Genomic DNA, 25,994 nt, shown 5'->3' with positions numbered 1-25,994 from the left:
TGCTTTTACAGACCAATCTAATCAAGGCATAAAGCCTCGCACATAATACACCAGTATCCTCATGTGTAATTATTAACAAGGAAAGAATGAGCTAGCTGCTGTGGATATCAAGTTGAACAAGAGAGTGTCCATCCCTAGAGATTATAGAGGCGGGCATTTAGACAATTGGGATACAGTGCGACGGGCCATGTGAGGGTCAGTGGGGCCACAAATCCTGCTGAGGGGGGTTGGAGAGGATTCAGCTCTAGGGAGGGGGGGATAGTTAGGAAAATCAAGCCGAGAGAAAACCGCATTTGGATAGAAAATAACAAGTTCCCTGGATTTGGAGGACAATGACGGGGGCAGGATGTGGGAGAAAAACCTGTCCGTGAGGTTGCTTACTGCACTTCCTGCCTCAAGGAACCTGGGGTTAGGATTCTCCCCCCTTGTATGTGATCTGGATCAAGTTATTGCGAGGCACTGGTCAAGTCACTCCGTTACTGCTAATGGGATGTCATTTAGGCAAGCGAGTCGTGGAGGCAGGCGGAAGTCCCACGGCCTCAGGTGCCCCCGGCCGGCGTCCTGACAGCCTCCTGGACCCTGAGACACGCCCGCGCCGCATCGTAATTTTGGTTTTTCTATATCGGTCTGGCCTTCCCTTTTGCTTTCCACTAGTTTGGCCTCGCTCTGACCTAAATCCACGACTGGAGCACCGTCCATCCGCCCACGCCCAGAGTCCCCGGACCAACTCGACTCCTCACTGCAGCAGCGGTCACGCGCAGCGAGGCCGGCCGCGGGCAGGAGGAGGAAGCGGAGGTGGGCGGGGCAGGCGTGCCGAACCCGCCCCTCCCGCCTGCGGCGGCTTCTCACTGGCAGAGCCCCCTCCCCAGCTTCCCAGCCCCACTTTGGATTGGCCAACACGCTCTCGGTGGGCGTGGCCTCCAGGGGGAGGGCGGGAGCGGAAGGAAAGCGCGCTCTCTCGGGAGGCGGGGTTGCCTAGGCGACGCCGGGGGCGCGCTCGGGGGGTGGGGAAGCGAGCAGGGCTGCTCAATGACAAATCGGCAGGGGACTGCTGGGGTCCGGCCCCGGGAGGAGGCGAAGGAGAGGGCGGGGCAGTTTTAAGAGCGGCGGGACCGGTGCGGACGGCCGAGGCGGCGCGGGACGGGTCCCAGGTAAGTGTGCCCGCTCCCTGACAGGCCCGCTCCGGGCGGGGTGGGGCGCGGGCTGGGGAGGTGGGGTGCGCTGCCCCGCGCTCTGTGGCCGGCTGCCGCCCTGCGCTCTGCGTTTATGCTGTGGAGGGCGGCGGAGGGCCACGCGGGGTTGACGGCTCCCTTTGGCCCCGGCAGGTCCCCTGGAGAAAACCTCCGAGACCGGCCCGGGACTGAGGAAATGGGGGCGGCGCCCCAGCCTCTCCCTTTTCGCCGCTCCTTCCCTTTTCCCACAAATGGCCTCTGCTTCCACTTCCTGCCCTTTCGGGCCTCCGGCCCGAGGATGGTCCACTTCCTCAGTTCCTTAGTTGCCGCTGTGGGCAGGGTAAGAGCTATTACAGTGTTGCAAAAACTTATTAGTACCTTAAGAACTTGGACTGAACCGGGGCTTAGTTCCAAAAGTTGTTTGGTATGTTTTTGGTCCTGTCTTGCAAGTGAGCCTAAAGTTGTTTCTTCCCCCCGCCCCCCTCCAGCCCCCACCCTTTAATTCCTTTCTGATAGAGGCTGACACTGAATGTGGCTTCTAATAGGAAGCACCACAGACTTGAACTGTTTGGCTGGACCAGGTTTCCACTCCCCTTTTTCTGCCCTCTTGTAGGTATGTAAGGTTATCTGGGTCGTGGTTGGTTCAGAACTGCTAGTGGCAAAGATAGCTGTGCCCAGACTGCTTGTTTGAGCAGTGTCCTTTCTGTGCTAATTTACAGATGAATATTGGAAACGTTGGAGCTTTGATATTGTTATCAGGTGAGTCTTCTGGGAAGACGTTCTTGTGGCTGGCGGACTGCTTTAGAATTGCCCCCGAAAGAGACTTGGCTGATTGTTCATTTACCTTCCCTGTGAGATGATTTCAACCTTTGTAGACCAGGCAACTTTCTGCTTTGGCCTAGCTTTCTAACCTCATTTCTTTCTAAGCTTTGGGGATGGGTAGCGGGCACTGATTGGCAAAGACTATAGTGTATCCTTTAGATGTGTAAATGACCCACCTTCTACAGCTGAGCGCGACTTTCTTGGATGTCAAAGCCCAAAACAGGTGAAGGCAATGTTCGTTAAACCCGGAGCGACAGAATTAGAACATGGAAGTTCTCAGAAATGGAGTGACTGTGGAGGTGGCATTGGATATAGGGAAGAAAAAGAGGTCAGGGTGTGAAGACCTAGATTTGATACTGGTTTTGAAACTTTATTCGTGGCGGGATCTTGAGCATGACTTTTCACCTGTCTGAGCTGGAGAGTCCACAGCAGTGAGACGTTGGCAATAGTTTCCCCTACCTGTTAGGATGACATGAAGTTAGGAATGTTGAAGGTGTTCTTTGTGGTAGTGGGGATGGGATGGAGGTGGGGGTAGGAATAAGGCCAGGCATACACATTCCTTGTGTGTGGTTTTAGTCCTGTCCCCTCGTCTACATTCTTCTGACCATATCTGAGTCTTTCCTTTCTTTTCTTTTCATGGTATTTCCCATTGGAAACAGTGGGGATCTGAGATCTCAGTAAGATTTCGTTTGTGGTAGAAACTTTCCCAGGACTTTGTGAATATGGAACCAAGACACATAGGTAGGAAGACAAGAATTCGAACGTCAAATGGGATCTAAACGGGTGTTGGTGGAAGGTGAGGGAAGTAAAAAAGCTTTGAATTTTGGCTTAATTCTTGAAGGTTCTTGCCTTGGCTGGAAATGGCTCGAGACTCTGGAAATTTGTAAACCAGAGAGTTGAGGTAATCCGTTGTGCCACATCGCCCAATCCCACAATGCCTGTTGGCATTCAGTTACTAAATTCCTCTCCACTCATGGAATTTATGGAAGTTAGAAACATCAGTGGAGACCTTTTCTGAAAGCTAAATTTGGAGACAGTATAACAACAGTGTTGGAAGAGATCTTGGTGAACTCTCCTAATGTTCCCAGTGTAACATGTCTCAAGATGATAGGCGAGAGTCCCACTTTTCATTGGCTCCAGTTACTTCTAAACAAACAGCCCCTGCTGTTAGATATGCAAGACGCTTGAGATTTTTTTTTTCAAGTGATTATGTGTTGTTGAGAAGTCTGAATCAGAGAGACCAGAGTACCAGAGAAAATGGAACACTTCCCTAATCACGGGGGAGGTGGGTAAGGAAGAGGAGGGAAATTCACATTTACTGAGCATCAGCTATCCACTTGGCACAGACCCACTGGTCTAACATATCTGGCCTTGGAGGTTTGGCCATGAACTGGCTCCTTTAGCTCCTCAGTCCTTTTGATTACTTAGGAATACAAATATGAGGCATATATGTGTACGTATTCTTAAGGGTTTCAAAATGGAGAGGGGCCAGTAGGCAAGAGGGTCTATGAGCCTTTGGGTGGGTGAGAGTGGGAAGAAAGTTGAAAAGAATGTGGAAGTGGAAAGTCAGAGAGGGATGGTATTTCAAGTTTATGTTACTCTTAAAAAAAGGAACTGCTTATAATTTCTGTGAGTGTTCTCTGTGGTGGGTGTCAATCTTTGGGGAGTCCGTGCTTTTTGAAAAAAAATGAAATCTAAATGCAGGAAATGGCGCTGTTAATCGATAATTGCTAATATATCGTCATTGTTGCTTTTGCCAGGGTTTGTGGACAACTTTGCTATAGTATACTCTAGGCCCACCAGACTGGGAATTGACATAGAAAATTTCAAGTGAGGTCCAATCCAAAGGAAAACATGGCAAGCTCTGTAATTTTACTTAGTATATGGCATGAGTTGAAGGAACTCTAGTGGTTTGGTCCTGTGTAGCTGGCCACCTCTGTAGTTTGTCTGTCTCGAATGAATTTTCTGCTGTGTACTATATTACCCCAAATGTAATAGCTTCAAGCAAGAGACATTTATTATCTCATACAGTTTCTGAAGTTCAGGAATCGGGGAGCAGCTTGGCAGGTGCTTCTGGCTGAGGGTTTCTTTTGAGGTTGTTGTCATCTGAAGGCTTGATTGGGGTTGGAGAATCTGCTTCTAAGTTGGCTCACTCACGTGGCTGGTGGTTGGAAGCTTCAGTGTCGCACCATGTGGGCCTCTTTCCATAGGACCCTTCACAACATGGTAACTAAGTTTCTCCCCAGAGCAAGTGATCTGAGAGAGGGAGAGAGAGAAAGGGACAATCAAGATGAGAAGTGTGGTATCTTTGCATCTAATCTTGGAGGTGACGTATCATCCCTTCTGCTGGCACATAGACCGAATGGGGTACAATGGGACTGCAGGAGGGAAGCTTGAGGTCCCTTGACATTGTCAGAGGCTACCAGATTTCCTTTTGAAGCTTTAGACCAGACATTATTGAGAAGAATCTTTGTTTCACATGCTTACTAAAATATGTACTCCAGGAGAATAAAATGCAGCTGGAGCTTTTACCATTTTAGAAACTTTTAATATTAGACTTTTAACTTTATGTTCTTTCTTCTGGTTCTTCATTGTCAGATGCTAGAATTAATTAGCCAAATATGCAGTAGCTTTGGAAATTAGAAATTTAAATCTTGCTGATCCCTAAACCAAATGCAACAGCTGAGTTCTTTTTTTTTAACCCTAAAACAAATTGGTTAAAAAATTATTGCCAAAACTAGCTCCTTGATGAACAGCTTAAAATTAGTCATTAATCATCTGTGTATTTTTTTTTAAAAGATTTATTTATTTATTTATTTATTTGACAGACAGCCAGAGAGAGAGGGAACACAAGCAGGGGGAGTGGGAGAGGAAGAAGCAGGCTCCCAGCGGAAGGGCCTGATGTGGGGCTCGATCCCAGATCGCAGGGATCACGCCCTGAGCTGAAGGCAGACGCTTAACGACTGCGCTACCCAGGCGCCCCCATCTGTGTATTTTTTTAAAATAAAACTCATTGGCAAAGTAGCTAAAAAAAAAAATCTTGGAGAACCTAAACCCTGTCCCCTCTCCCAATTATTTTAAATCTTTGGACAATATTTATTTGGCCAGCACTTTTTCATTTCTCTTTTGAGAACTTACTACCTTTTAATTATCCACCTGGACAGAAGGACTTTATTCTTTTAGCTTCTACATGAAATCTTCCTGAAGTGTCTAGAGGTGGAGAGAAGAGGCATCCTGAGCCCAAAGCCTAATTAAATGACCTCCGAGTTCCCTTCCATCTCTGAAACTTGTGTGATTGTGGTATTGTCATTGAGCAAATATCCTTGGAGCGAGGCATATTTAGAACGAGAGAGTTCATAAATCATGTTAAAATGTAACTTCAGAAAGCGAAGGCTGGTGAGAATGGCTTTTGTTCATCCCAGCCCAGTTGAAGTTTGCTGGAGTCGTCACTGGGCAGACTGGACACTCAGCACAGCTTGTGTTTCCTTTCTTCCCATTTTTGGCCTTTTTCCCATTCGCTGCTCTCATTTGTAGCTAGTATCTTTCTTTTCTTTCATCCTGCCTCTCCTATCGTCCTCTCCTCCCTTCCACCCCACTCCGCCGGGAAAAACAGGAAAGGCTCAGTGGACGGTCCTGGAGTGTAGATTAGCTGATCCCTTCTGAGTAGTGGATTTAGTCACGGTGGGACCTCTACTCATACTTGCATGTTAAGCCTTTTTAAAATCTAAAATTGTGGTGTTCAGTCATTAAGTTCTGCCATTTTTTCATGTCTAAAGGGGTTCAGTACCGAATTCCAAGGCGGGGTATGTGTGTGGTTTTTCCAGCACCACTGCACAATTCTCTGACGTGGGCTGGGTGTCCACATTTCAGCTCGATTCTGACACTATCTGCCTGGAGACAGCACCAGAGTCTACCGATGAAGGGCCTGGCCCCGCAAGACCACACTCCACTTCAGATGTCAGTTGCAAGTGCAGATTGTTACCTGGGCTTCTGACTGACTCGCTCTAAACCGGAGAGGTTTGCCTAACCCCCTGCTTGGGTTTGATAATGTGCTAGAGCGCCTCACAGAACTCAGGAAGCCCATTTACTCACTAGATTACCAGTTTATTACAAGAGATATTAAAGGATAGGAATCAGCCAGACGAAGAGATACATATGGTAAGGTCTGGAACAAAGGAGCTTCTGTCCTCATGAAGTTGGGGGCCCACCATGGTGGCACATGGAAGTATTCTGTCTGGTTCCCCAAGCTGGAACCTCTCCGAACCTCCTTTTGGGTTTGTATGGGGGCTTCATTATCTAGACAGGATTGATGAAATCATCGCCACTGGTGATTGATTCAACCTCCGGCCCCTCTCCCTTCCCCAGAGGTCAGGGGGTAAAACTGAAAGTTCTAACCCCCTGTTCGAGGTTGGTTCCTCCGGCAACCAGCACCTGTCCTGGGTGGTCTAAAGGTCACCTCATTAGCACAAACCCGGTTGTGGTGGAAAGGCCTTGTTATGAATAACAAGACACTCATTTCACCTTTATGGATCTGAAGCTCTTCAGGAACTGAGGACAAGAGACCACACATTCTAACAAAAGATGCTCCCATTGCCCTTAGCATTATGGAAATTCCAAGGGTTTGGGCATCTGTGAGAGAAACTGTATGCAGACCAAATATATGTGAGGCATATATTTTGGCCATCCGAAGGAGCAGGTATCGATTTCTTATAAATCACAGCGTCACATCCTCTGAGATAGTTCTGACATCTAGCCATTTTCCTCAAATCTGCTGTCATGCTCTTAGGCCACCCTCGTCTCTGGCCTGGTCTGCTGTATCTCCCACATCTGCTTTTGGCCCTTCTGTTTCTCCATACTCTCGCTAGAGTGAGCTTTTCAACATGCAGGGCTCATTGTGTCACTGGTTTGCTTAAAGCACTTCAGTGGCTTTCCAGTGCCCTCAGTAGAAAGTCTAAAATCCGTAAACTGCTGGGCCTACCAGGTCTTAAATGATCTGGCCCATTCCTTTCCCATGTCGTTTCATCTCGCGGTGGACTCTGTCTTTCTTCTCCAGGCGGCCCCAGGGGTCTCCTTCAGTTACTTGACTGTATGTCGCTTGCTTCCTCTTGCTTCAGGTCTCCCTAAAAGCACTACAAGAGGAGAGTAGACTGTGAAAGGGGTCCTAGGTAGGAAGGCACTGGGCATATTCATGGAATGGAAGGAAGGCAAAGCAGGCCAGGGAAAGAAAGGTTTGGGTAGGGTCTTGTAGGCCGTGGTGAATAGCGGGTTTGGATTTTATTCATGGTGCGCTATGAAAGTGCACACTTTTATTTGTATTTTTGGAAAATTCACTGCAGGGGCTGTGTGGAGAATAGATGAAGAGGGGCCATGACAAGACATTTAGGAAGTTGTGGCCATTCAGTGGTTGGCGCCCGGGCCTAGGTGCGGCAGAGATGAAGAAGTGGGTGGATTTGAAATGGTTTTTGGAGAGGGAACCAGTAGAACTGGGCATGAACTGAGTTGGGGGGAGAGGCAAGGGGAATCAGAGATGACTCCTAGGTTTTTGGCTTTACCAATAACTTGGAGACGACTAGTTACTTGAGTAACTACTAGGTGGGGAATAGCAGAGAAGGAGCAGACTTGAAGCAGGGCAGGAAGAATCCAGAATTCTGTTTTGGGAATTAAGGGCAGGACACCCACATGGGTGGCAGTTAGGCGGAGGGAGAGGAGACTGGAGGTCAGGAAAGTGCTCTGCGCTGTGTTTTCAAGGTTTGGGAGCTGTTTGTAGGGCCACAGGAATAGGCGAGGCCACTGAAGGAGAGTGGAGGGGTGGGAAGGGTGTAAGACTGAGCTCTGAGGGGGACTGACATTAGAAGCCAGGTAGAGGAGCAAGAGGCAGCCAGTGAGCTGTCAGAGAAGCAGCAGGGCCCGTGGGAGAGTGTGGTGCTCTCGAGGCCGGCCCACAGCATCGGGAGGGAGATGCCAAGCGGGGTGTTTGAACTGGCCTCCTACGGGCCTTCCCCTTTCCAGGCAGCTTTCTCTCACAGTTGCTACAAGCTCCTTTGTGAAAAGAGGGAGGGCGTGGGAGAGGAGAAAGAACAGTTTTTATTGGAGTTTGCAACGTGGAGTTGATGGGTGATCCTGACCAGCCCAGTTTCAGGAAATTTTGCTGGCGGAGGGAGCCACACTCGGAGGGACTGTGTAAAGGAAGTAATCAGGGAAGGAGCCGCAGGCCTTGTTATGCGGAGTGGAGTCCTTGGGCCTGACCGTCCTCTGGGAGCTGGTTGGCTGTGCTGACTCTTGGGCCCCACCCCAGACCCACTGAAGCAGGATACACATCTTAACGAGATTCCAGGTAACTGAAGTTGGAGAAGCGTTGGTAGAGATAACCAGGGGCACAGGGAAATTGTGTCACCAGCTAGAGGGACATAGGCGATCAAATGGGCGTGTGTGGTTAGGATGAAGATTAACTAGAGAGTCTGTGCTGTCGGGGATGGTCCCCTGCGGAGGTAAAGACTGACGAATGATGCAGGAAAAAGGGGGTAATGGCAGGAGTGACTTCCTGGGCCGGGAGGGAGGGGCTGTGCTAAGAGCAGTGGGGTGCCATCCATGTACAGGACAAGAGGAGGTGGGCGTGCATTCTGGGAGGTTCGTAGACTTGGCGGAGGAGCAGTGAGGGAGCTTGTCCTCCATGGCTTGTGTTTGGGGAAAAATGAGGTGAGGTTATCTGTCGAGAGGGAGCATGGGGAGGGCGTGGGGGGATCACAGTAACATTTCTAGGCAGTGTAGAGTGAAAGGGAGTCCAAGGGGCGAGGGCGGGCCTGTATCAGCAAGAGGGCTTTCATACTGTGAGATCTAAGCTGCTGAAGGAGGGAGGCGGGGCCGGGAGGGAGTTAACGCCCAGAGAGAAAGTGCCAGAGGCCAGTGCTTGCAAGTGACCAGCAGGCAGGCAACTGTGCTAGCAGTACCGGTAGTGGGTATTTGAGCAAGCGAACTAGAAGGAAGGAGGCCGAGGCTGGAGACCTGGAGGAGACAGCTGTTTCTGATGGTGAAGTGCGGGGCCTGAGCGTGACAGTGATGCGAGAATGAAGGAAGCGGTTTCCAGAGAAGAGGTCGTGGCCTTGGGAGAGGCGGAGCTCTGCGACAGGTCATCCATAGGAACGCAGGAGTCACTGAGGAGGATGACAGAGATGGAGTAGAAGGGAAGTCTGTGAACCGGAAGCAAATACAGCAATAGATGTGGGAAGTGACGAGGTCCAGGGATGATACGAGGGCAGCAAGGTGAGGGAAAATGAATTGCCCACGCCTTGAAGATGTGGGCTTTTTGCAGGAGGGAGGAGATTATTTTTCTGAGGGAAGTCGTCTACTAGAAGTGACAGTGGGAGGGAGGAAGGACACTTCCTTCTTCCTGGCCCTGAGGCACATGGCAGGAGAGGAAGATAGCATCTGCTTAAGATAAGGTGTCCCCAGGGCACACCCGAGACTTAGGGAAAGCTAAGAGGTAGAAGAACATTCTCGGAAGAGGTGGAGGGTCTTGAAGAGTTGGCGGGTGTTCTGGGCATGGGGGTGGGGGTGGGGGGTGGGGAATGAGTCATTTCAGAGGATGGTGCAGTCCTGTTGGGAAGGGAGTTCCAGTAACGAGGGAGGAGGGGGCACATCTGTACTTCTGGCTGGGACTGGGCAGAGGGTGTTCAGCTGTATGCTGCCCCTGTAGAGAAGGCAGACCCACTTCTGGCATTGTAGCTCCCCAGTCATGGCTGCCTAGGTGGCAGCTTCCCTAGGTTCCCTAACCCTTTGTACAGGAGCTAGCAGGGAAGAGAATGAAGGACTGTTTCTGTTAGAGAAATTTCCGGAGCTGCTGGAGGAGACTGAGGGTAGGTCCCACGGAGATGCCCACTGGCCATGCCTCTCAAGGTGAGTGACATTGTCTTTTGGGTGATAGAGAAGAGAGAAGGGTCTGAAGGGCCTCCGTTGATAACACTCCTCCTGTTTCCATATTGAAAATGCTTCCGAGGCGCGGAAGCCTTTAGTATGAATTTTCCCATTTGTTCCTTCCCGGTTACCTTGAAAGATAGATGGGGCGAATATTGGGGCCGAGTGGGGTGAAGTGACTAGCCTAGTCATACAGTGAGTGCGTGGCTGAACGACGTCCAGAGGCCAGGCCTCTTCCTTCCTGGTGTGGCGTTCTGGACTGGAGTCACCTCGGCTCTCAGAAGACTGAGTCTCGGCAAAGGAGCCTCCCTGGCCTATTCGTGTTCTTCTTTAAGGACTGGCAGCTCATCCTGCCTTCAAGTAGGTTTGGCTGCTAGACCATTTTCTTTCTCAGGACTTTCTAGAACATCAGAATGATGTCCAAAAACGTAAGTGCTTGCTCAGAGCCGGGTATTATGATAGGTGTTTTCTCATTTAGTCTCCATAATAGCCCTGAGGATACCCATGCCCTGCACATTTTACAGAGGAGACCGAGGCCGAGAAAAGCAACTTGGGTAAGAGAACTAGGGGCATTAGCTGCCCAATGGCAGACTCCAGCCTTCTAGCTAGGTGTTTTTTCTCCTGTCCCACACTGTAGTTGGTATAGAATTACCGAAAAAAATTGTGGTAAAATATACATAGCATAACATTTGTCATTTTAGCGATTTTCTAAAAAAAAGTAAGCTCTACACCCAACGTGGGGCTTGAACTCACGACGTCGAGATCAAGAGTCGTCGCATGCTCTCCTGACTGAGCCAGCCAGGCTCCTCTCTGTCATTTTAGTGATTTTTAAGTGTGAATTAAGTACATTCACAGTGTTGGGCAATCACCACCACCATCCATCTCCAAAACATTTTCAAGCATCCCCATTTTGCGGCTCTGCACTCATTAAACACGATCTCCTGTACTGTCCTCCCTGGCCCCTGGCAACCACTATTCAGCTTTCCATCTCTATGAATCGACTCTTCTAGGTGCTTCATAGAAGTGAAATCGTATATTTGTGTCCTTTTGTGTCTGGCTTATTGCACTTAGCCTCATGTTCTCAAGGTTCATCCATGTTGTAGCTTCTATCAGAATTTCATTCCCTCTTCAGACCGAATAATATTCCATTGTACTGATAGGCCACGTTGTGTTTTCCATTCATTCATCAGTGGACACTTGGGTTGCTTTCACTTTCGACTGTTGTGAACAGTGCTGCTGTGAACACGGGTGGATGAATCCGTTCAAGTCCCTGCTTTTGGTTCTTTGGGGTGTATGAGAACTGCTTTTTTTGTGGTCTGTTTCCCCCTAGAACTTGTCCCCTAGTTGCCTGTGCCTTTCTGTCTTTAAGGAACTTTCTGATCCATAGTTCTGTATGGTTGATAAAAATTCCAGTATTTCATACCCTGTTTGAAGGTCTTCCCGCCCCACCCCAGTCCACGAATGAGCAGCCCAGTGTCATGGCTCGGAAGCCAAACTGCCGGGATTCTAGCCCTGCATAGGCTAGTTAAGTGACCTTGCAAGTTCTCCAAGCTCTGTTTGAGCGTGTGCCGTGCGCTAGTAGACGCAGTAGAAGTGGAAATAGTCATACATCTCTAAACTGGGTTGTATTTGGGTAAGTGGTTCAGAACAGGGACGTGTGTGCCAGCTCCAAATTTGACCTTCAGCTACTGAGAGATAAAGTGGTTCTATTTTTTTTAAAGATTTATTTATTTATTTTTGAAAGCCAGTGAGCATGAGCGGTGGGGGAGGGGCAGAGGGAGAAGCAGGCTCCCTGCTCAGCAGTGCTGGACTCGATCCCAGGACCCTGGGATCATGACCTGAGCCGAAGGTAGACGCTTAACCAACTGAGCCACCCAGGCGCTCGAGATAAAGTGGTCCTAGTGTCTCTGAGGCTGCCTTTGCAGGTGGAAGGAACCAGAGTCTGTATATGGTGGTAGACCTCTCCAGGGCCAGTGAAATCCCCAGATTCCATTGGGGGTGAGGATATGGTGGGAAGGGGACTTTATTTCAGAAATAACTGTATACTTTAAAAAAAATCGGAGCTTGCAAATTTCCTCCCACTATAGTTCAGTTGCTTTGTAGTTCAGGAAAGTCATCCTAGAAATGAATTAACTTTTCCAAGTTTACCAGTTACCAAATATCCACTTGAGACTAGACCTCTCAACCCAGATGGAGAACTCGGTTATTTTTTCCAAGTACCGAGCATTTCCTAAGGCACGCTGAGCACACAAAGATGAATGGGCGGCCCTCAGTGTGGTGGGAGAGACAGCCCTCAGCTAAGAGGAAATTATGGGTTTATCTCAGTGCGACAGTAGGCTTATCAGCCCGCAGGGGGGCCCACTTATGGGAGGGTCAGCCATGCTGGGGGAGATGTAGGAAGGTGGTGGAGGAAGTATTTAGGCTGAGTGCGAAATTACGGGCGATCCTCTATCAGGAGGAAGGATGGTCCTGGAAGAGGGAACGACATGTGCATAAGGGTCCAAGTTAGAAGCAGAGTGCTTATGGTGAGTGACTTCAGAGCTTTCTGGTTTTTGTTTTAGTTAATTTAGCTTTTGTTCATTTAGGTGTGTGTGTTTTGGCGGGAGACCATATAAAGAGATATTCATTGGGGAGCAGAAAGACCTAAAATAAATGTCCTTAGGCACTCAGCAGCACTAATTGAAGTTGTTTTGCAGATTTGGTTTCAGAAAAAACCAGCAAAAGACTGGAAAGGAACTTAGATCATTTAATTCAACTTCCTTATTTTTATAGACATGGAAACTGAGTCATACGTGTACGACAATATAAAAATATTCTATCCACTGGCGCTAATGACAATAGCAGTTGTGTAAGGGAAGGGAAAAACGAGTTTCCTTCTTCAGGTGAGAATGTGTAGGCAAGGCTGAGCTCACAGAAAGAGAAACGACGAGAATGCCGATGACTTAAGCTGTGTCTTCCCAGGACTGTCACTGCTGGAGTGTCCTAGTCAATGAAAAGCAGCAAGAAAATACAAATTTACCAAATAGAGAAATCAAGACTGAGTGTCTTCATTTAATAGAAGGATTTAGCGAGGTTCAGCAGCAGCCCTAGTGAGTTTGTATTTGTGGAGAGCTTGTTAGCTAGCTGATAACACCTTCTTCGCCAGGTGACCAGCAGTACCTGGAGCTAAGGGGCGCTGAGCCCGTTGCGTTGTGCTCGTTCCTGCAGGGGCCTGTGCCCCTTTCTCAGAATGCAAAGTCCTAGGAGAGATGGACAGTCTGAAAAAAATCACTGCCAAATGAATAATTAAATGTTCATAAAACTTCTCAGACATCCTTATTTAAATCAGTGGGTGAAATGATGAGAGTCTTATGAGTACCAGGTTGCTCTAATTTTTAAAGAGTGTCTCTGGGGGCACCGCGTGGCTCAGTCGTTAAGCGTCTGCCTTCGGCTCAGGGCGTGATCCCAGAGTCCTGGGATCGAGCCCCACATCAGGCTCGTCTGCTGGGAGCCTGCTTCTTCCTCTCCCACTCCCCTGCTTGTGTTCCCTCTCTCTCTGGCTGTCTCTCTCTGTCAAATAAATAAAATAAAATCTTAAAAAAAAAATAGAGTGTCTGTGGTATAACCGTGGAAGTTGGCCTATTGTATGGAAATACCAGACCCTAAGGCAACAATCTTTTGTTTACTCTGAAACTTGTTTAATAATAAACTTACTTTACTTGATGATCTGGAAGTCTGTGTTTTAAGGGCCTATGTTATAATTAATAATGACAACCCCATAACAAGTTCAAATAAATACTTAAATAACAGCCTTAAGAGAGTCCAAGTCTTTAGAGATAAATCCACAAAACTTAAAAAATAGAAATTCATGTCATCCATTTGCCCAACGTGGCTTTTGGAACAAGGAAATGATGGCTTAAGCCTTTTAGGCTTTTGGCCGTAAGTAATGGAAATAGGGTACGGATGGATCCAAGTGTTAAATTTACACAGCGTTCTAGATTTTATGATGCCCATAGTTTGGGTAAACTTAATGTTCTTTAGGCTGCAGTGTGGTTTATATGACAACAGGGAAATATTCCCACCGTACAAGAGTCTAAGAGGGCAAAGGGCAGACCCGGAGCCCGGCCTCATGGACCCTTAATAGTAGTGGGAGAAATAAGCAAAAAGCAAGTAAGCAGAAAAAGAAAGGAATTGCAAGTTGTGTGATCAGTTCAGGGAAAGAAGCCAAGGGGCCAACCTGGAGGATGAGAGGGGCTACCTGAGGTGCGGGGTTCCTGGAAGGCTTCTTGGAGGAAGTGACATTAAGTTGAAAGTTAAAGGAGAAGGAATTCGGTTGTGAATGACGATGGTGGAAAGGCTCTGGGCTGGGAGGGGCAGGGGGCAGAGTAGTAGGCGGAGAGGTGGGAGAGGTGGAGCCTAGGGATGGGGGGAGAGAAAGTGGGTTTTGGAGCCACCATCTGAGCCCCTGGAGCTAGCTTTATTCCTGGACACACGGTTACATGAGCCAGTAAATCATTGTTTTGCTTAAGCTCCTTTCAGTTGGGCTTTCTTTCACTGTGGACAAGAGTCCTAATCCTATAAGGGAGCAGAATGTTCGCATTCCCTGGAAGCACCTTCAACTTGAATTTCTATTTGTAGAGCTCATGCTTTACTCATGCAGAATGAAGTATTTTTGCGTCGTTACATTTTCCCCCTGGGCCTGCCTGGGTCTGATTCCCTGGACTTGGCTTGTATGTGTATTTTCAAAGCCGTTATGTACAGTGAGTTGGGACTCCCTTGGTTGGAAGTGATTGAAACCTAAGGTACATGAGCTCACACCACAGAGGGGATTTACTGGGTGGACACCAGTGCATGTCACTGACTCAGCGGAGAAATGGAAAAGCAAAAGCAAGCCAAGGAAGGGGCCCAGCACGCGGCTGGGACTCAGGAGCATCTGGAACCAGCCTCCTGAAGGCTGCCAAAACTGTCCCCGTGTTTCCTCCCCATGTGCTGGCTTTGTCTCTCCTTCTTGCTGTAGATGGGTTTTCGCTGCTTGGCAAAAAACATAGCTGCTAGTTTGCAAAAACAAGTGGCCTGCAGACAGGCTTTGTTTGTTCACAGTGCTTTTAAAAATTGATTTAATTATTAACATTTTAAAAAGGGTGATTTCACATAAAATTCCAAATTTCTGGCATCTCTTAAAGAATCAGAAGTTTGACATTCCTAAATCCCAGCAATCAGGAGGCGCTTCTTTTGGGAAGGAAAATACATTGTCCAAGGGCTGCAGGAGGGCTGCTGCGGTCTTACTTCTGCTGGGGGCTTCCTGTCCCTGCTGTAGCCATCATGGGCCTGGCTGCTTAGTTCCCTAGCTTGGGTCCGGTGCCCTCCTTGGGGTCAGTCGGTTTGTCCCAGGGGATGGGGCCATGAACCAACCTGGCATGTCTTATCTCCCTCACCCTTCTCCCCTGTCCTGTAATAACCAGGTGGACGGTGGAGGGGAGCAGTTTCTAGAAAAAAAATGCTAGGCATACAGTACCATAAATTATGTATTAGCATAAAGTTGTGTGTTATTTCGTGAAATCTTTTTTGAACTAATCTTTACTGATGTATGTTTGCCAAAAGGGCTGGTTATTCTTAATATACTTAACATACTTTAAGTAGTCCTCTGCTTTTTTATCTTGGAGGAGAGCTGGAAGACTTAATAGAATTCTTCGTGATGATTCAGTCCCGTGACCATTCCTATCAAAACTAAGCATTTCAATTGGAACTTGCGATGTAACATGGCTTATCCATTTGTTTTTATGGATGATTCGAACTAGGATTGCAAGAAGTTGCTACAGATGTACCAGCAATCTTCCAAACCTGATTTAGTAAAAATTAAAATTTAGACATGGGTAGAATTTGGTAAAGTATTTAAAAAAAAAACACTATTTCCTGGTTTCTAGAGTTTCTGTTCTGTTCTAACTTGTGAAAATCTAAGAACACATTTTCTTTTTTTTTTTTTTAAAGATTATATTTATTTATTTGACAGAGAGAGACAGCCAGCGAGAGAGGGAACGCAAGCGGGGGGAGTGGGAGAGGAAGAAGCAGACTCCTAGCGGAGGAGCCTGATGTGGGGCTCAATCCCATAATGCCAGGATCACGCCCTGAGCCGAAGGCAGACGCTTAACCGCTGTGCCACCCAGGCGCCCCTAAGAACACATTTTCAAGTCAGAATCACTTTTTTGTTTCTTTAAATGTATTTCATTATTTGAAGTGAGTCTATCATTTTAAGTCTTCATTATTTTTTCCTATCTTTGGTAAAATTCTATGCTTTTCCCAAGACAGACAATCTTAAAAAATTTCTTTCTCACTTACTCAGGGCTCCCCTGTTTCTGAAGACTTTAAAACCTTAGAGTGAAGTTATAGAAATTATTGTCACTTGAATTTGAAGAACAGGAGATTAATAGAAGACTAGTGTGAAAAAGGGTTCATAGTTAGGAGGGAAATAGGAAGAGGAAAACATTCACTTGTGGACTGACTGAAAACTAAATGCCTCTAGGGAAGACATTAGGTAAGATTTTGTCATCACCATCCAGACACTGGAAAACTCACATGAAAACTTTTTTTTTGAAAACTCTCAAAAAGTTTTGAATCAGATTGTAAAAAGTGAATCAGTTTTCTTAAGATGGCAACGTAGCATGGCCTTTGTAAAAACAAAGGTGGCAGGAGAGTGTTCATTGTGAGACCGCTGACTAACAGAAAATAAGAATTTCATTTGAAGGTGGGTTCATGGTGCCATCCCGTGTTCTACTTATAGAATTAAGGTGATAAAATGGCTCCAACCTTAGTTAGTGAATTCAATTAATATGTATGTTCTCTGTGATAGGTAATGAGTGAAACAGTGGTTAAGGAAGACAGAGAATGTTCTCAAAGAGCGTCAGGTCCAGCGGAATGGTTTTCAAAGCTAGGCATGAATCGGAGTCATCTGGAGAGCCTGCGAACACAGGTGCCAGAGCACAGTGCTCCTAAATTGGAATCTCTTCGGGAGTGGGACCCAGGCACCCACTTTTCTGTCATTATGTCTTATAAATGTTACAGTGCAGACATTTTCAAACATGTATGAAAGTACAGAGAACAGTGTAACCAGTTAGCCTTTTGCCCATCAGTCAACTTTGGTAATTATCAATTCACGGCCGGTCTTATTTCATCTGTATCCTCGCTCCCTTCCCCCTTGATAACTGAAGCAAATCCCATATGTCATTTCACTTCATTTGTAAGGAGGTTCCAGTAAGTAACTGGGAATTTTTTAAAAATAACAATTCCTTAATATTATCAAACCCAGTCAACATTCAAATGTCCCCAGTTTTCTTACGTGTTTAGGATCCGAATTGAGGTCCATATGTTTCGCTCACTTTATGTCTCTTAGTTCTCATAATTTATAGGTTCCCTCTCCATCTCTCTTTCTTCTTGCAGTTTATTTGTGGAAGAGGCTGGGGGGCTTATTCCATAGAGCTTCCTCCAGTTTTTATGTTGCCGGTGCTGTGTCTGTGTGGTGACGCTCACCATATTCCTGTCTCCTATATTTCCCATAATTCCCATAGAAGCTTTCTTCACAAGACAACATCGTTGATGGCTATTTGTCTTTTTCAAGGTGCTTGTAATGTCAAGTTGTCTTTTTTTTTTTTTTTTGTAATATTAGCAGACTTTGATGCTCAGGGCCTAGATTTTCTTAATCCGTGAGGAATCGCAAAATGGTGATAGCCCACATTCTGTCATTCCTTGATTTGTTAGAAGATTTTGTGGAAGGAAACATTGCTTCATCTGTTACAGTTGACCCTTCAACAACACGGGTCTGAACTGTGCAGGTCCACTTACATGTGGGTTTTTCTCGATAAATACAGTACAGTGCTGTAAATGTATTCTCTCTTCCTACGGTTTTCTTAACATTTTCTCTAGCTTTATTGTAAGAATACAGTATAGAATACATAAAACATATGAAATATGTGTTACTTGAATGTTTATGTTATTGGCAAGGCTTCTAGTCAACACTAAGCTATTAGTAGTTAAGTTTTTGGGGAGTCAAAAGTTATATGTGGAGTTTTGACTGTGGGAGGGTCAGTGCCCCAATGCCATCATGTGGTTCGAGAATCAGCTGTATTTAGTCACCCGATAATACGGAGTATAGGAGAAGCACAATGCATTTTTCATTCTTTCCCTGTGTTGACCAATTTTCAAAATCATGAGTTGTTTTCCTAGTCCTCCAAAGGTGACCAAAAAGACGCACTTAAAGTATTACTGTGAACAACTTTGATATATTTCAATCCATTGCAGTTACTGTCTTTAGTGATCTTTAATTGTCCACCTTTGACCAGTGTCTTCACCTTGGCTCCCAAGTGTGTGTCTGCGTGTGCGCAGATGTATTTTTAAATTACTATTACTTTTGTAGCTAACAGCATTTATTAAGCCATAAAAAGAACCTCTGGGGAGGGCTGCCACTTTAATGATGTACCTTCTAGAATCAGTGTTCACAGTAGAACACTCAAGACGCTGTTTCCTTAATGGAACATTGATGAGAAATGTGGCACGGTGTGCGTCATGGAAAATCGTTTAAAATGTGTCCTTGTTTTCATTTCTTAAAACTCTTCCCTCATTATTCATTCATTCCTTTATTTATGCTCTAGGCGGGTCTAGATCTCTAATCCACTGGAGGTCAGACTTCTAGATCCTGGCAACATACATAGGAATAAGCCACTATCTTTCCCCCCACCGTGTTCCTGTGAACCTCTTGACCAATAACCACAAGTTTGTGTGTCATTAAGATGACAGTGATATAGGGTTTCAATGCAGGAAGGGAGGTGCTGTCATCACACACCGGCACACTTGTGTACGGTCCCTCAGCTTGTTTATTTGGTTACAACTATTGAATAATTTGGCGTTAGATGCTAAGAAATACGATTCCATGTGGGTTTTCAATACTAGTGGAAATGACGTCTACTGAGTAGACAGTGTCATTGCATTTTGCTTTTTTATGACAATCCCTGCAATCCATCTGTTTCCTGTGTTACTTCATATTTGAAAGCGCTGGGGTTTTGTTTTGTTTTTTTTGTTTTGTTTGGGGGGAGGGTGCTTCATGACCCTAATTTAGATCAGATTGTTCCGAATTTGGATTGTAACAGAAAGTGGTATGAATAAATTGGGATTTGCCTTGACACCTAAACAGTGCTGCTTGTTAAAATGCAGATTCTGATTCATAAGTGATGTATGGAGACACTTTAAGACCATGCAAATATCCTGTTCCTCATCCAGATCTCCCCTTTAGATTTAGCATCTATTAATGATTCTTGCGGGAACCAGTCTTTACTATGATCATTACAAAATGTTGATTTTCCAACTTAGATGCACCCTTTACATTTATCAGTCTGCCTTGGACGTTCTACTGGAAGCAAGAGCCCTCCCTGCCTCTTCCCTTGTTTATTTAATACTTATCCTAGGTATGGATTCACAAGTTCCTAATTTTTCAATGGTCTGTTTTTATTACTGTCCTTAATTACTTTGGTGCTTAAATTGTCCCAGATTTAGGATTGTTCTCCTTTTTGATGGTTATTTAATGGATTAAAAACATGAGACAAACCATGAGAGACTCTTGACTCCGGGAAACAAACTGAAGGTTGCAGAAAGAGAGGTGGGAGAGGGGATGGGGTAACCAGGTGATGGGTATTAAGGAGGGCACGTGATGTAATGAGCACTGGGTGTTACGTGCAACTCATGAATCATTGAACATTATATCAAAAACTAATGATGTACTATATGTTGGCTAATTGAATTTAAATAAAAAACATGGATAATATTTTGGGAGATTGAAGTGTATATCTAGGTTACCTCAAGTTACATTATCTGGAAAAAAAGTGCCAAGTGCAATTTTTCACACGTGTACAGTGTTTGAGAGTTTCCCCTGTGCTTTTGTGGGCCCTATTACCTAGGACACTTGAATTTTATGAGGGGGTCTGGAGGAGTAAGTTTTCCTCTGCATTTTCAAATTCTCATTTGATTTTCTGGACAATCCTGTGATATAGACAAGGTGGCATTTTGACTCTACCTACCAACTCATTTTCTCCTAGCCTCGGTTTAACAGAAGACTAATGATTATATTAGCCTATGGGACTAAGGTTCACTGGAAACTACTCCTTCCTCCTAACACGCATCAGCGTGGTTTATATATTGTGATTTGCTATAAAAACTTTACTTCGCCAGTGAATGTGTTCTGGTCTTTGAATTAATGCTGAGTGGTAGAGAGCCCTATTTCTTTTTTTTTTTCCCTAGTGAAAATATCTTTCTTTTTCTTTAAATAATTTTTATTTTGTTATATTAGTCACCATACAATACATCCCTAGTTTTTGATGCAATGTTCCATGATTCATTATTTGCATATAACACCCAGTGCACCATGCAATACGTGCCCTCCTTAATACCCATCACCAGCCTATCCCAGTTCCCCACCCTCCTCCCTTCTGAAGCCCTCAGTTTGTTTCCCAGAGTCCATAGTCTCATGGTTCATTCCCCCTTCAGTTTACCCCCCCTTCATTCTTCCCTTCCTTCTCCTACTGATCTTCCTATTTCTTATGTTCCATAAATGAGTGAAACCATATGATTGTCTTTCTCTGCTTGACTTATTTCACTTTGCATAATCTCCTCCAGTCCTGTCCATGTTGCTGCAAATGTTGTGTAATCGTTCTTTCTGATGGCTGAGTAATATTCCATTGTATATATGGACCACATCTTCTTAATCCAGTCATCTGTTGAAGGGCATCTCGGCTCCTTCCACGATTTAGCTATTGTGGTCAATGCTGCTATGAACATTGGGGTGCATATGGCCCTTCTCTTCACTACGTCTGTATCTTTGGGGTAAATCCCCAGTATGTTTCATATGAATGTATCATAGAATGTATCATAGAACATGACATAGGAAAAGCATTTCCCCACCCTTGCCTCCCTGCCCAACCATCTGAAGGAAGCTTTTTTAGTTTGGAGTGGCTCATTTTTCTACACAGGAATGTGTGTGTTTATCCTTACATGCTGGCTGGGGTGAAGGACACACCTTGCAATGGCTTCTCATTTCCTCCAGGGGAGGTTTCTTAAGATGGCATCTTAGGCCCATTTGTAGGTGAACATGTCTCTGGAGACTCCTCACCCAGTCACTTCCCCATCCTATACTTGGTACTCGCTATGGTGTTTCGTGCCTTTTTTCCTTAGCGTGTATTCTCAGTTATGCATGGAAAGCTCGCCTCTCTCACCCCCGTCTGCTGAGTGAATTCTTATTCAGTTCTGAAGCCTTTCCTGATTCTCTTTCCCCGAGTTCATTATTCTTTCTGTTACACTTTGTACATCTTTATCATTGCATGTGGGAAATTATAATAAAATGCTTTAGTTGTATGTCTAACCTTAGGGGATTAAGTTTTCTAAAGGCAGAGACCCACGGCTTGGCACAAAGTAGCACTTAAATGTTTTTTGGACAAAAATGACTTCTCCTGTTAGTAAGTAGAGACCTAGTAAAGGGTGTTCACTGGTATGTTTCTCAAGTCCCCTGTAAAAGACCTCTGACCAAGAGAGAGAGCCATGCCAGGACTTGGTGTTATGAACCCGAATTCCCCTCCGGGAAGGTCTGTGTTGTGGCTTCATGTATTGGCCATGAACCCAAATAGTTTGCTGAAGTGATTTAGGAGGATTGCTAACCCCTTAGAGTTCTGAAATTGTTAGTGAAGGCCGTCGGGGGGAGTATGATTGCTTTGTAAAAGATGATGTCTCCGTCGAAGTCAGGGATAAAGTGTACTGATGTCTACAACTTACATGAAAATGCATCAAAAAATAAGACGGATTGATGGGCAGGGAGAGGAACGCCAGATGATGGGGTTTGTGGTAAAGCGAATGGAGCAAAACGCTCATTGGAAAATCCAGGTGGTGGGTATACGGACTCGCGGTTGCAGTTCGTTCAACTCTGCTGTAAGTTTGAAACTTTTCATAACAAAATGTTGGGAAAAAGGGATACTTGTATTATTTTTTAAGAACACATTTATTGGCTAGGCATGTCAGTTACAAACATTCAATCATCAACACGCACTTCCTAAAGTGCGCTGATTTGTTTTCTTCCTGTTACTTCTCTTCCTCTCTTTATCGAGTCGGCTCTTTCAAATCCCACTTCCTGTGTTGCTCCCTTTAGGAGAATTTCCCTGACCTTCTAGTCTGATTTAGTTGTCTCTCCTCTGTGCTCTGGGAAGAGCATCCCTTGTGTCGTTCTTATGCCACCGCATTTATTATTCTGCACTGTGATCGTTTACTAATCTGTCGCAATCACTAGACTTGGAGTTTCTTGAGTCAAAGACTAGGTAGGTTTCTGGAACACTTTTGGTACAAGTAAGAACAAAAAACAACAACAATAAGTAGACTAACAGTGGCTTAAACAAATAGGGATTTGTTATTTCCAGTGTCAGGAGCCTGGAGGTCAGCATTTCCAGTTTCCAGGATCGGTTTGGTGATAGGCACTTGGCTGGCCCTTCTGCCTTTCTCCCATCTTTCCCTTCATCAGGTCAAGTCGACCAAAGTGGGTATGTGGGTTGGAAATATCCACCGTGGTTATTTCAGTTTTTGAGCTTTGAGCACAGATACTTTAGCAGATATCTTTAGACTTGCTGAATAGTCTTCAGTTCATTTATTATGGTTTCTTCTAGAAAAATTGACTTTGTTTTTGGAAAAGAAGAGCTCAGAATTTGATAGATGTCTACATGGGTTTGAAAGCCTCCCCCACCCCAACCTGGAAGATTAGTTCTCCATTTTCATACAACTATAATTATTCGTAGAAGCAAGGTTGCTTCAGAGAAATTGTGCGGTGGATGGTCTGGAGGTTCCAACCTCATGCACCAACCTGAGCTCTCTGGGAAACACTTTGTGGACCAGAAATTAGGCCAAAAGCTGTTTCACTTTCCTAAAGTGAAGCCTTTTGGGGAGGCCCACGCCTTATCCCATTTATTCTATTTTAGTCACAATTCAAATGTGCTTAATTATCTAGTTAATTGCTTAGAACACTTATTAAAAAGCACATAATTAGAAAAGGAGCAGTGGAAAGAAGGCCTGGCATAGGCAAGTGAGCTGAGGTTCTGTGGAAGGGGGCAGAATGAGCAGACAACCGATTTTACCCACATCAGCCCCAGGCTGCTCACATAACTGATCTCATGCTGAGGATGGTCCTTAAATCATCAAGAAAAGATTTAATTATGTTCAGTCTGCTCTGAGAAGACAGATGGTTATAATACGTGAGAGATAACATGCCAAATCACACAAATATGATCTCAAATAGGCTTTAAATATAGGAATATATAGATTAGAATACTGGCAGGAAATCTCCTGTTTATAGTGAATATCTCTGGGTGGCAGAATCATAAGTGATTTTTTTCTCTTTTAAAGATAGTTTAGATATTTCCTAAATTTTCTTTCTTTAAAAAAAAAAAAGATTTTATTTGTAAGTAATCTCTGCACCTAACATGGGGCTTGAACTCATAGCCCCGAGATCAAGAGATGCGTTCTCCACCGACTGAGCCAGCCAGAAGCCCGTTTCCTACATTTTCTATTGAGCACTGAAAGGGTTCAGAGTATGCTATCCCAAAATATGCCGCTTTGACTTAGGATTATTTTGAGCTGAAGGCAGTTGAAAAGTAACAGACCAAAATAAAATTCTGTGCCTCCCCCTCTCTACCAGGAGGGGCAGGGCTATTCTGAATCACCTGAGAGCTCTGGACTCTTACCAGCCCAGAGAAGGCACCAGAGAAACCTGCATAACACACTGTACTCACCAGCTCTCATCGTCTCTCAGTTTCTCCTATATAGTATTTGTCTTCCCACAATTTGTTGCCCTTAGAAGTGCAAAGTCCTTTGTTTTTTGGTCTTATCACTTCTCAAGGAATTTATTATTATTTTGTTAAGACGCCATGTGAGCCGAAGTTCTAACCGACCCTTTGAGTTACTCATCACTGAGTTGTGTGTGTATGTGAGACGCACACAGTAATAAGCTCCTGTTTGTTTTTCTCTGTTAGTCCGTTTTTTTGTCAGTTAAATCTGCAGGGCCCCAGCCAATGAGACAAAGATAGGTAGAGAAAAAAAAATTATAGGTTCCCCCCCATTGTTTTATAACTTTGTGTTTTAAATACTTATAAAAGTACTTTAGACATTCAGAGGGGTTCTTGTTCAACCACTGGTCTTTTGAATAGTCCTGCTTGTTGTGGATGTGGGCTCCTGTGTATGGTGATTTTCTTAGGTGTGTCATAGGTTGGAATTGTGGGCCCTATCTGTGGGTTTTAGCTATGACTATCCTGATCTGTCTTACTGCATGTTGTCCTCTCAGGGAGGTTTTGTTTGTCACTCTGCCTTGTGCTCCAGCACCATGACCAGCCTGGGACCGCTTTTTATGTTAATTTCTTGGCTTTGGAGAAATGCTATGGTCACAGATTTTCTGGGTACACTTCCACACAGCTGGGGCCCAGTCAGACAGACTTCCTTGTCATTGTCCCCTGTTGGTCAACAAATGTTTTTCTAGTCCATTCTTTACCTGTAGGTGTGTTCCCCCAAGGGCCTTGTCTTCTCAGTTCACAATTGAGAAGAGGTCTCAGTTCTAACTCCCACCTGGCCTGGGCAGCTGGTCTCCTAGCCCTGTGTGTTTGTTAAATCCTAAGTGACCAAGAATAGCAGCTATTCAGGACTGCAGGAATAGCAGCTCTTACTGCCCTGATTGTTTTTGCCCTACCATGGGGATTTCTTATTTTCTCTTGAGCTCAGCTCTGCATGTAAGAGAACTTTTCATCCTTGGACATCCACTATAATCACCTAGGAAGCTTTTAGAAGTCCCCATGCTCAGGCTGCATGCCAGGCCAAATCCATCAGAAGCTCTGGGGTGGGACCCACACATCAGGATGTTGTTAAAGCTCCCCAGGTGATTTCCATTGTGCAGCCAAGGATGAAAACCACTGATCTACAGCAGTGTTGTTTTATTTTGCGTGGATGATTTACGTGTGTGCTGTGTAATTTATTGTTCTAGTGGTGATGTTTTCAAGTTACCTGGTCAGCAGTAATGCTGACATATTGTAAGCCTGTCAAATTGTAATTAGAAAAATATTTAAAATTTTAAAAAGTTAGAATTTGCTAGGAAGGAAACCAGCCTTTATTTAGTTTCTACTGGGTGCTAGGCACTATGCTTAGGTCGTTCACATATGTTGTCTCATTTAATCCTCAGGAGAATCCTGCAAGGTAGGGGGTGGTTGGTTTTTGCAGATAAAAAAACTGACTTGGAGAAATCAAATAGTTCTAAGTCTCACAGCTCACAAATGGCAGACCCAGGCTCAGGCCCATGAGATGCCCAGCCCCCACGTCCTTTTCTGCACCCTGTGGTATATGTGAAATAGGCTTTTCCATACACATTGGTTAAAATAAAAATTGGCACTGGGATTAAAATAAGTTCCAGGTATCTGTTAAATTAACTTATTTGGAAAATTTTATCTTCCCACTAATTCCAGGGATTCTTGCCTCTTTTTATCTCACATCTGATGTTAAGCTGATTTTGACTAATCAATTGTTATTAATAGAAAAGCTTAACTCATTTCAGTTCACCACTTTAAATACACTTGGAGAAAATAATTTAGTTCTCCTTTTAACGCTGTCATGTGCCACGAAGGGGTACTTATTATAAAAACTGCATTTACTCATCCCCTTCCTGAGTACCTCCATGGCCCGTGTGGGGGGCTGTGTGAGTGTGTGTGCCGGGAGGTAGAGGTACAAGGGGAGGTGAGGAGTAGAATAAAGAGGTGGAGGCTGAGGTCCCTGAGTGCTGGTGGTGTTCTCTGGGGTACCAGATGCCTTGGGGTAGGGGTGGAAAGTGGGACTCGGAGCTCTTGGGTCACTCCGCCTCAGTGAAGCACTTTGAGGCTGTATTGATTTTTAGTGGCAGATTGTCCTCCCCCCCCCCCAGCGATACAGGCGTTGGGTGTTTGTACCATTTTTTCCCTCTCTCCGTCCTGCTTTCTCTTTGGCTCTGCTGTGGTACATGACTTGCGGGGTTGTTGGAGGGGTTGTTTTATCTCTGCGTGGAACCGAGAAGATTTATTTCTCTGT

The 25,994-nt window shown here is 45.3% G+C and overlaps 1 protein-coding gene across 2 annotated transcripts in view; it reads left to right on the top strand.

Moving 5' to 3' along the window:
- Positions 1 to 992: 992 nt before the first annotated feature.
- The window catches only part of RALB (RAS like proto-oncogene B), a 45,253-nt gene continuing 20,251 nt past the window's right edge, over positions 993 to 25,994 (top strand). The window contains exons 1-2 of one of the 2 annotated variants that reach the window (XM_087855037.1): positions 1,019 to 1,151; positions 1,892 to 1,931. The gene's annotated coding sequence lies outside the window, so the exon portion shown is untranslated. Of the gene's footprint in view, positions 1,152 to 1,891; positions 1,932 to 25,994 lie in introns of both variants that reach the window. The other variant, XM_045804120.2, reaches the window with a different exon arrangement.

The sequence above is a fragment of the Ursus americanus genome, chromosome 1, assembly GCF_024610735.1.
Source record: "Ursus americanus isolate L20-20 chromosome 1, mUrsAme1.1.p, whole genome shotgun sequence".
NCBI classification, from domain to species: domain Eukaryota; kingdom Metazoa; phylum Chordata; class Mammalia; order Carnivora; family Ursidae; genus Ursus; species Ursus americanus.
Note: the sequence above shows the minus strand (reverse complement) of the source record. Positions and strands in the feature narration are given on the sequence as shown.